Genomic DNA, 12,293 nt, shown 5'->3' with positions numbered 1-12,293 from the left:
AGACCTTACATCTATGAGAATACAAAGGGAAGCCAGCATTCCACAGGAAATTATGGGCTCCATTTTAGCACCCGCTATCGGGTGCGTTCCAGGCGGGGGGGCTCCGAAAATCGGGGAATCCCGGAGCGGGTCGGGAGCCCGGCTCCAACCCGCCCACTTCCGGGTTCCCCACAGACGCGCCGACGTGCGCGCGCAGCCCCCGCATGTGGGACTCCCGCAAGCAATTAAAGCCGGTGGGGTGCCACTTGAGAGTATTTATCTTGTCATTTCAGGTCATTAACAGACCTGATTAAGGGAATATGTGAGGCGGGGTGGGATTTTAGAAACAACTGGGACTGTTTCTCGTACTGGGGGAAACACTCCCAGTTGAAATGGACATGTTGCAGCTATCAGCCTGTGGCAGCTGCAAAGGTCCATTTGACAGGTGATGGGGGGGGGGGCGGTGGGGGAGACCTTCACTCATTGCAGGAGGCCACTCTGTCACTTGGGACAAAGTTTGGCCTCCACCACCCTCCTCCTGACAATCAAATTCACCAACTTGCACACTTACCCCGGTGTCCAGACACATTTACCTACCTTGCGGACCCCCTCAGATGTACATCTGGGGGGGTCCGCAAGGTAGGTAAATGTGTCTGGACACCGCCGTAGCTGCAGTCATGACCTCCTTGGAGGGCTAACAGCATCACCAGCCTCGCCGGCCAAGCCGTCCACCTCTGACACGTGGAGCTCCACAACACAGTGCTGTGACACATCAACCTGCACAGCAGGAGGGAGGGCAACCACAGAGAGAGATGCGTCGCAGGGGGCACTACCCTCGCCACAGGGTCCACAGACCGAGGCTCAGCTTTCTGGACCTCTCTGAGCAGCAGTGCACACGAAGGCTCAGAGTCACTCGACATGTAGTCGTGGACATCTGCAGCCCCCTTCATGCCGAGCTGCTCCCGGCTGGCCCGAGCACCATCTTCTTACCTGTCACTGTCAAAGTCACCACTGCCCTCAACAACTTCTCCTCCGCATCCTTCCAGGGTGCCACCGGGGACATCGCCGACGTCTCTCAGTCGTCTGCACAAAAGAGCCCTGCAAATACACCTACACCCACATTGTAGTGACACAATGGGTGGCATCAGGTGTGGGTCTTCATTGTGATCCTCAGGAAAGGGCATTATTGCACAAACCAGACAGGATTCGCAAAGACGTAGCAGTAGTGGTGCCAATATAATATGTGATGTGAGTTGGTCAGCAATTAAATATAAGTAAAAACCATGACAAACCCTCAAACACCCTTGTGCATCCCCTTCATGCTCACAACACGTTTGCCTTATGCTTCCGACTGCACATATGTGATGCATGCCCTGTGGCTGCAGCACAGGTAGTGGCAGGTTGAGTGAGGCTGACGGTAAAAGAGATGCATGAGAGGGTGAGTATGAGATAGAGCCATGAGATTGTATGAGGATTGGGTTCAGTGGTAGTGGCGGGATGAGTACTGGTGAGGTGAGTAAGTGCAGGTAAGATGAGGATGAGGTTTGAGTGAGTGTGAGGGGTGATGTGACAGAGTAGTGTTGGCAGTGCAGAAGGAGATGTGGGGTGGGGGTGGTGATGTGGCAGACGGAGTGTAGGGGAATGAGTAAGTGTACTCACTTTGGCTGACCTACTTAGGTCATTGCAGCGCCTCCTGCACTGTATGCAGTTGGGCGATATGTTGGTGGTGCAGGTGACCTCCTCTGCCACCTCGAGCCAGGCCTTCTTGGTGGCAGAGGCAGGCCGCTTGCTCCCGCCCGCCGGGGGGAAGATCTCTGTCCTCCCCCTCCTACTCACCCCATCTAATGATACCTGGAGTGAGGCATCATTAAACTGGGAGCAGCCTTCCCCCTTGGCTGCTCCATGCTGCAATTTTTCCTATTTCTTGCAGCATCAGTCGGTGGAGGACTGCCCCTTTAAATAGAGCTTCTCCAGCTGACAGAGCTTACTGCGCATGCGCAGTCTGCCCGACGCGCAGCTCAGCAGTGGGGAGCCCGGAAGACCAGGTAAGTGGATCCAATTAGGCTGCGATCGCGCGGGGGGCAGACTGATTTCGCCGGGCGTGTTACCCACGCGCCCAATAGCCCCCCCGCCGCGGCGAACCCGCAGCCCTGGCAATATCGAGCCCAATATGTCTGACATCAGGAAAAGTGATTGGGAAAATTTCGGAGAAAATAGACGTGTGAAACAGACACATTGAAGACCAATTGTCAGAAACAGGTAACAGAAGTCCCAAGGCATAATCAAAGGCTCAGGACATCGACACAGACTAATTCTGTTATGTTTAGTGCAGGACCTTTGGTCAGATAATTAGGTAATCTTCATGATTGGCATACATAGGATAAGACATCTTAAATGTCTGCATCCAAACAATCCAAACTAAGATTGTTGAGCAAAAACAGGACACACAGCGGACATGCCTACACAGAATGATAAGGGCATGTCCCTCCCCCATAAACTCAATAGAATTGACAACAGTTAATCCCATAGAAAAGGTATCGGACAAACAGTTAACACCATAGAATGGATATCCGAAAAATGTCTGGAAAAATGGGCACCGTGGGGGGAAGATATCCGGCACAGATGATATCATGGGGCTAGTGCTGTTAAGCTACTAGAAGCAAATATGCTTCAGAAAGATATAAGAACTGGGACATTGTCCCACTACAAGTCAGAAGCAGCTTCTCAGGACCTCCTTGGAGGTCCACACCTATGAACCAAGTCTGATCATCCTGACATCTCCTAAGGACAAGCAGGTTGTACAATACTTGTTAATTTGATATACTTGTATTAGAACGTTGTTATATAAATACTTGTTGATTGGTATAACTGCATTAGAACGAATAAAGCTTGCATGTTCGGTCACACTCGGGCCCGAATCATTGTGGATGTTATTATTAAGAAGGATTAATGATCCTTGATAGCATTAATAATAACATATTTCCAATGCTATCCTCCACATTATTTACATTTCCCAGTTTCGTGTCATCCGCAAACTTTGAAATTATACCCTGTATACCCAAGTCCAGGTCATTAATATATATCAAAAAGTGCAGTGGCCCTAATACTGACCCCTGGGGGACACCACTGTATACTTCCCTCTAGTCTGAAAAACAACCGTTCACCACTACTCTCTGCTTTCTGTCCCTTAGCCAATTTTTTATCCATGCTGCCAATGTCCCTTTAATCCCATGGGCCTTTAATTTTGCTAACAAGTCTATTATGTGATACTTTAGCAAATGCCTTTTGAAAGTCCATATACACAACATCAACCCTTTCCATTACTTCATCAAAGAACTCAATCAAGTTAGTCAAACACGATTTTTCTTTAACAAATCCGTGCTGACTTTAATTTATTAGCCCATACTTTTCCAAGTGCCAATTAATTTTGTCCCGGATTATTATCTCTAAAAGTTTCCCCATCACCAATGTTAGGCTGACTGGCCTGTAATTGCCGGGTTTATCCCTTTCCCCTTTTTTTAACAGGGGTGCAACATTTGCAATCCTCCAGTCCTCCGGTACCATCCCTATATCGAAGGAGGATTGGAAGATTGCAACCAGAGCCTTCACAATTTCCTTCCTTACATCCCTCAGTAGCCTAGGATGCGTTCCATCTGGACTGACCTTTCTACTTTGAGTACTGCTAATTTTTTAAGTAGCTCCTCTTTATCTATTTTTATCCTATCAAATATCGCTACTACCTCCTCCTTTACTGCTGGTGGGTGGAAGAATTGAGGGAGGGATGGTGCTTGAAAAAGGAACAGGTGAAAAGCAACATAACTGGATGAAATGTGGAGGAGAACAGAACAGGGCATGGGAAAATCTGAAAAGGGAACATGGGAGTGGGGACCTGGGTTGGATCCAATGGCTATGGATAGGATTGGACACAGGGGGAAACTTTAAATTACATGGATCTAGGTGTAGCAAGGTAGAGTCTTAGGGTAGGGATTGAGAAGCTGATAAGATGATTATTTACTGGAAGTATCTGTTCAGGATCTCTTTTAAATCATTATTTCCCTCCCCCTCCCCTGCTAAAAACCCAAAATATTTTTTAAGTGTACCTAAAGGTGCATGAACATAACTAAACTGCTTCAACCTAACCTTCCAAAACATTCTATAACAGTTGCTGTTCTGTGTTAAAGTTTCTTCATGTTTCATAATTTTTCCCATTTTATTAGTCCAAAAAACAGTAAATGTAAAAATATGGAAGAGATTGTTGAAGAAATTATTATAGTTTTAGCTCAAAACTCAAGAGACAAATGAAATATAGGCCAACCATTTATGTTTTAAATACAAATTGAATGGTATCAATGAAACACTTCAAAGATAATAGACTATTTCTGAGTTATTGCTACCAGAACGTAAGGATGTATCACACCTAGAAAACCAACAAAGTGTGTTTTGTTCACAAAGTAGTGGAACTCAGCCAGAAAAAATCCATTGTGGTAAAAGGGAAATTGAAAAAAGATTTTTCAGATTATTTTTCTCTGCTATAAAATGTATGTAAAACTGCAACACAGTATTACTTGCAGGTTTAGAAAAAGCATTGCTTCGCATTGGACACCAGTACAATATTTGTGGAGTTTAAAAGAAAAGCTGAGAATATTGGGAATCTAAAACCATCATTAATATTAACTTGACTTGCTGACCACCATGATCCTCCACAGCTTGCATTTAGATGCCTTATTACTTCTTGAGCTGCCGTGGGCCCTCTTTTTTAAGGAATTCCCTTTCTGCTGAATTATTGCAAATGCTTCAGTTACAATCAATGCATTTGAAGACAATATTCAGCCATTTTTGGTTCAACATAAATATTGGGCCAAATCTTGCTTGGGTGGGGCATCTCATAACTCACTTACACCCAAAATTCCACAATCTTTTAAGCCACAAAATTGGTTTGCGCCCAGGATATAAGTCTCTCTGGGTGCGAATGCAGAGGAAAGTCCAGGTCGCCCTACAATGTGCTATTCTAGACTTCCACATATAATAACAACAACAACTTGCATTTATATAGCAACTTTAATGTAGTGAAGCACCCCAAGGCGCTTCACAGGAGCGTAATCAGACAGAAACTTCATACCAAGCCAAAGAAGGAGACATTAGGACAGGTGGTGAAAAGCTTGGTAAAAGAGGTAGGTTTTAAGGAGCGTCTTAAAGAAGGAGAGATAGAGAGACAGAAAGGTTTAGGGAAGGAATTCCAGAGCTTAGGGCCTAGGCAGCTAAAGGCACGGCCGCCAATGGTGAAGCAATTAAAATTGGGGCTGCGCAAGAAGCAAGAATTGGAGGAGAGCAGAGATCTCGGAGAGTTGTAGGGCCGGAGGAGCTTACAGAGATAGGGAGGGATGAGGCCATGGAGGGATTTAAAAATAAGGATGAGAATTTTAAAATCGAGGCATTCCCAGACTGGGAGACAATGTAGGTCATCGAGCACAGGGGTGATGGGAGAATGGGACTTGGTGCGCGTTAGGATATGGGCAGCAGAGTTTTGGATGAGCTCAAGTTTATAGAGGGTGGAAGATGTGAGGCCAGCCAGGAGAGCATTGGAATAGTCTAGTCTAGAGATAACAAAGGCATGGATGAGAGTTTCAGCAGCAGATGAGCTGAGGCAGGGGCGGAGACCGGCGATGTTATGGAAGTGGAAGTAGGCAGTCTTGGTGATGGAGCAGATGTGAGGTTGGAAGCTCATCTCAGGGTCAAATAGGACGCCAAGGTTGCGAATGGTCTGGTTCAGTCTCAGACAATGACCAAGGAGAGGGATGACATCGGTGGCTAAGGTACGGAGTTTGCGGCGGGGACCAAAGACAATGGCTTAGTTTTTCCCAATATTTTGTTGGAGGAAATTTTTGCTCATCGAATACTGGATTTCGTACAAGCAGTGTGACATACGAGAGACAGTGGAGGGGCCGAGAGAGATGGTGGTGAGGTTGAGCTGGGTGTCGTCAGCATACATGTGGAATCTGACATGTTTTCAGATGATGTCGCTGAGGGGCAGCATGTAGATGAGAAATAGGAGGGGGCGAAGTATTGATCCTTGGGGGACTCCAGAGGTAACGGTGAGGGAGCGGGAAGAGAAGCCATTGCAGGTGATTCTCTGGATATGACTGGATAGATAAGAATAGAACCAGGTGAGCGCAGTCTCACCCAGCTGGACGACAGAGGTGAGGCGTTGGAGGAGGAAGATGTGGTCAGCCGTGTAAAAGACTGCAGACAGGTCGAGAAGGATGAGGAGGGATAGTTTACCATGGTCACAGTCACATAGGACGTCATTTGTGACATTGGTAAGGGCCGTTTCAGTATTGTGGCAGGGGCGGAAACCTGATTGGAGGGATTCAAACATGGATTCAAATATAAGACTATTGGGTAATCTCAAAGTTGTGGGGATTCAGGTTAAATCTTGGAAATGAATAAGGATTTGGCTGAACGGTAGAAAGCAACTGGTACTTGTTAGAGGAGTTACGTCAGGGTGGGGGGAAAGCACTCAGTGGAGTTTCGTAAGATCGCTGTTGGAACCACTACTGTTTCTAATTTACATCAATGACTTGGACTCAGAATCACAGTGTAAACTGATCACATTCTCGACCTGTCTGCAGCCTTTGACACGGTTGACCACACCATCCTCCTCCAAAGCCTCTCCTCCGTCTGGGTGGGACTGCGCTCACCTTGTTCCATTCTTATCTATCCAGTCATAGCCAGAGAATCACCTGCAATGGCTTCTCTTCCCATTCCCTCACTGTTACCTCTGGAGTCCCGCAAGGATCCATCTTTGGCTTCCTCCTATTTCTTATCTACATGCTGTCCCTCGGCGACATCATCAGAAAACACAACATCAGATTCCACATGTACACTGACGACACCCAGCTCTACCTCACAACCACCTCCCTCGATCCTTCCACTGTCTCTCATTTGTCATATTGCTTGTCTGACATCCGGTACTGGATGAGCAAAAATTTCCTCCAACTAAATATTGGGAAGACCAAAGTCATTGACTTTGGTCCCTGCCGCAAACTCCATTCCCTAGCCGCTGACTCCATCCCTCTCCCTGGCCACTGTCTGAGGCTGAACCAGACCGTTCACAACCTTGGCGTCCTATTTGACCCTGAGATGAGCTTCCGACCACATATCCACTCCTTCACCAAGACCATCTACTTCCACCTCCATAACATCTCCCATTTCCACCCCTGCCTCAGCTCATCTGCTGCTGAAACCCTCATCCATGCCTTTGTTACTTTCAGACTCAACTATTCGAATTCTCACCTGGCTGGCCTCCCATCTTCCACCCCCTCCAAAAACTTGAGCTCATCCAAAACTCTGCTTCCCGTTTCCTGACTTGCACCAAGAACCATTCTCCAATCACCCCTGTGCTCGCTGACCTACATTGGCTCCCGGTCCGGGAACACTTTGATTTTAAAATTCTCATCCTTGCTTTCAAATCCCTCCATGGCGTCACCCCTCCCTATCTCTGTAACCTCCTCCAGCCCTACAACCCTCCGAGATCTCTGCGCTCCTCCAATTCTTGCCTCTTGCACATCCCCGATTTTAATTGCTCCACCATTGGCGGCCGTGCCTTCAGCTGCTTAAGTCCTAAGCTCTGGAGTTATCTCTCTAAACCTCTGCACCTCTTTACCTCTCTCCTCCTTTAAGACGCTCCTTAAAACCTACCTTCTTGACCAGTCACCTGTCCTAATATCTGCTTGTGTGGCTTGGTGTCAAATTTTGTTTGATATCGCTCCTGTGCAGCACCTTGGGATGTTTTACTACATTAAAGGTGCTATATAAATGCACGTTTTTGTTGTTGTTGTTGTAGATGATACAAAACTAGGAGTAGTAGTAAATCGGAGGAGCTGACTCTAAAATTACAGAATGAGCTGGACGATATAGACGAATGGGCAGAACAATGACAGATGACATTTAACACAAGCAAACATAAAGTACTGCACATAGGAAGGAAAAATGAACATCACTCACTCCATGAATGGTACTGAAATAGCTACAGATGACGTTGAAAAAGACCTGAGAGTCTTAAAAAACTCAATGTTCAAAGTGTCCAACCAAAGCAAAGCAGCAATCAATAAAGCAAATAGAACACTGAGCTATATATTCAAAACAGTAGAATACAAGTCAGAGGACATTGTGTTCAAACAATACAGAATACTGTGTCCTGTCCTGGTCACCGAGACACAAAAGAGACATTCAATTGTTGAAGTCAGTATAAAGATGAACATCAAGGATGATCCCTAGTCATACATCTGTTATGAGAAAAGACTGGAGAAACTCAGGCTTTTCAGCCTTCAAAGGAGGAGCCTGGGAGATGATTTCATGCAGGTATATAGATTGTAAATGGTGTGGAAAAGGTAAATCCGGAAAATTACTTTAAAATAAATTGTGAGAATAGGACAAAGTGTCACAGGCTCAAACTTTCAAAAGGAAAATTTAGGACCGATATCAGGAAGCTTTTCTTCACACAAAGAATGATCAACATTTGGAATGGACTCCCAGATAGAGTAGAAGAGATGAAAACTCTGGAATTATTAATAACCAACTGGTTGGTGCAATGGGAGGACTTTAGGATCATTCTGGGTAGGTGATTAAGATGGCCAAAACAACAACAACTTGCATTTGTAATTAACTTGCGATCTTGTGATGTAGTCTGACCAGAGAACTGTACAGTTTAGCATGACTTCCTCAAACTTTTACCCTATAGTTTTGGCTACATAGAGCATTCTGTTTGCTCTGTTGAATGCTGCTCTGCAGTGATTGGACTTGTTAGTGCCAAATCTAGTAATATCTCTAGATCTTTTTGAGTTCACCCTTATTTAATTTGACACCATTCATGGAATTTGTATGTTGTACAACTTTTCTTCCTATGTGGAGTAACTTACACTTGGTCATATTAAATTTCATTTGTCACTGATCTGTCTATTTACATATTTTATCTAATTCATTTTGTAGATTCATGGCTGCCATTTCAGATTCAGCAGGCCCTGTCCCAATTTGGTATTGTCTGCAAATTTGATGGGTTTTTATTGAGCTTTTGAAACAAAGTCATTAATGTAAGTTAGGAGCAATAGGTATCCCAAACACTAATCCCTGGGAGACTCTAATCACCAGCAGTCCCGAGCTTAACATCACTCCCATGACAAATATTCACTACTTCCTACCCAACATTTTGTCCATGCTCATGTTGTACCCTGAATCCCCACTTTAAGGTTAAGTAGCAGCCTTGCATGCAGAACTTTGTCAAAAGCTTTTTGAAAGTTTAGATATGTCGCATTGTGGGACCTTCTGCAATCCATTTGGGAAATTACTTCCACAAAAAGATCAAAGAGATTGATCAGTCAAAATCTTCCTCTTCTGAATCCATACTGACTGTGCAATATTAGGTTATTATCATGCAGGTAATCCTCGAGTTTTCTCCTTTCATTCCCGTCCTCGCTAACCTCCATTGGTTCCCATTCCCCCAGCACCTGAAAATTCTCAATCTTGTGTTTAAACTCCTCCATAGCCTTCCTTCTTCCTACCTCCATAACCTTCTCCAGCTCTACAACTTCCCCCCGCAAAAAAAAACTCAGTTCCTCTGACACCAGCCGCGAGTGCATGCCCCTTCCCTTCACTCCATCCATTGGTGGCTTTGCTTTCAGCCACCTAGGCCCCACACTCCGGAATTCCCTCCCTAAGCCTCTCCGCCTCTCCAACTCACTCTTGTCCTGTAACATTCTCCTTAAAACCAACCTCTTTGACCAAGCTTTTGATCACCCCTCCTAATAGGTCTTTCTTTTGATCAGTGTCTGATTTTTCTTACATCTCTGGGAAGCATCTAGAGATGCTTTTCTATGTTGTCCTCGAGTTTTCTCCTATCACTCCCATCCTCGCTAACCTCCATTGGCTCCGATTCCCCCAACGCCAAATACAAGCTATTGCTGTCGTTGTTGTATAATCGACTCCATTATTTTATCTGGTATTGATGTGTGATTAATAGGTCTGTAGATGTCTATTAAGTCACTTTTTTTTAAAATGGGCACCACATAAGTTTGTTTCTTTTCTAATGAGACCTCCCTATTGTTCAACAACTTGCTTCATAATGACTATCATAAATCTCATTGGTGTGTACAAATCTGCTCACATGAAAGATAGTTTAGAGTTAGTTTGAGTGGATTCTGTGGAAGGTATGTGATTTTTAGAAGAGATGGGCATGATGATGGGAAATGAAAATCCAATTTATTCCCATTTAGAAACATTTAAATTAGAAACCAGGAGAGAGGTTTCTTAGAGAAGCATGAAATGGAGACTAGGATAAGTTATAATCAAAGGGTAAACATTTTAATGAGAGGGGTGAGGTGTTAAGAAACTAAAAAGTAAAAATAATGAACAAGAGTGTTATAGTAAGATTACTATATTATTGATAATGTTAAGTATCACATAAGGTTCATAAACAAGATATGGTATGAGTGGGAACAGGTAAATAATGGACACATGACTGATATGAATTTCATATGGATGGCTTACAATTTTTAGAAGTTGTTAGAGATTGGTTGCATGTTTGTGACGATCTAGCATTAAACAAAATAAATTATTTAACTTAAAATGAGGATACAAATAAGTCTATTTGAGTGAAAAGCTGAGACCAAGATAAAGAATTAAAATTATAGTGAACAACAACAGAAGCACCATAAGGAATCATTGCTTGGGTGGAACTAAAATGGCAATTCTTAGGATATCTCGGAGGAGCCTGTCATCACAGTATTGGTAAGATGTCATACTCAGGATTAGGGTTCAAAAATAAAATCTGATATTTCAATATCTTGCAATTTAATTATAAATTGAATATTTTAAAATATTTCTGAATTTTGAGGGAGAGGTTAACACAAAGTTAATACAATTTTACAACTGTAGTTTATTGCATCAGTAAGATACTACTGTCCAAACAGTGCAATATTCATTGTAAAAACGAAAAATGCCACCCCAATTAATAAGATTTCACTAGAGGAAAAAAGCAAAATATCTGGGAGGTAGTTATAAAAATGCAGAACCTGATTTGTATTTATTGTCACAATGTATGACACTGGCAAGAAATTAACCTTTTATTGATTCGTCTTCTATAATAAAACCAAAAAGAGATTGTGAATATGGAAAAGATCGGATAACATTTAAACTATCCTTTGCATGGATTTATAGCATACGTCCACACCAAGGCAAACAACTCCTTTTTATCTAAAATCTTTAACAACCGTCCACCTGGTTTCTCGTGTTCAGAGTGCAAATTAAAGAGTTCACCACTGGACAGAAGGGAAAACATTACAAATGTGAGCATCATTGGGAATCTTAGTCTTATTGGCTGTGTATGTGAATAGACTTAACAACTACATTATGATAATATAGCAGTTAAATGTTTTCTTTTACAAGTGGTGATAGCCATTTTCCCACCCGTTTAAATGTTAAGATTTGGGACTGATATGATTATTCTGCTGTATAAAAGGAGTAAATAAGTCAAATGAGCACATAAATATTAAAAACAAAAGCAAAATACTGCGGATGCTGGAAATCTAAAATAAAAACAGAAAATGCTGGAAACACTCATCAGTTCAGGCAGCATCTGTGGAGAGAGAAACAGCGATAACGTTTCAGGTTCTGATGAAAGGTCATAGACCTGAAACTTTTCGTCCGTTATTTGATTAGTAGGCAATTTAAGTGATTGTGAACTGTGGTACTGTACCAACATTATTTCAGCTGTTTGGTATTGTTTTGCTGTTACTGTTATCAAATTCCTGTTTCATGAATTCCGTTGCATCAAGAGTTCCATCAGTTGCCCCTTTAACTAGCAGAGATTAAAATTTAGAAAAAAATACATGAAGAAAAGTTTTCTTCAAAACCCAAAATACACCCTTAAAAGGGGAGTAATTTGCATTATAAGCACCACCCACAGTAATACCCACTTTAATAGTATTACTCCTGGCTTCCTTATTCCTGAATTATCAGCTCTTCCTCCTTATGGATATTGCTGTTCAATATTGCTATTCCACTATAAATTACTTTGCATAGGGTAAAAGATTGTTCCACAAAATAAGACGTCTTATTCTACAGTGTCCATTAGCAAGGGTATTATGCTTTCCTAAACAAGTATTTTTGTTCCTATCTATTACTATGGATATTCCAATACTCTGGTAGGAATGGAATAGTCCAGTTTATCATATCGTACTCATGGAATACGGGTTAATAGTTATTTAAATTTATTTGGAATTGAGCAAAAAATATATAAAATAACCTCTGTAAGGGAGCGG

Source organism: Heptranchias perlo, chromosome 5, assembly GCF_035084215.1.
Source record: "Heptranchias perlo isolate sHepPer1 chromosome 5, sHepPer1.hap1, whole genome shotgun sequence".
In the NCBI taxonomy this organism is placed as follows: Eukaryota; Metazoa; Chordata; class Chondrichthyes; order Hexanchiformes; family Hexanchidae; genus Heptranchias; species Heptranchias perlo.
Note: the sequence above shows the minus strand (reverse complement) of the source record.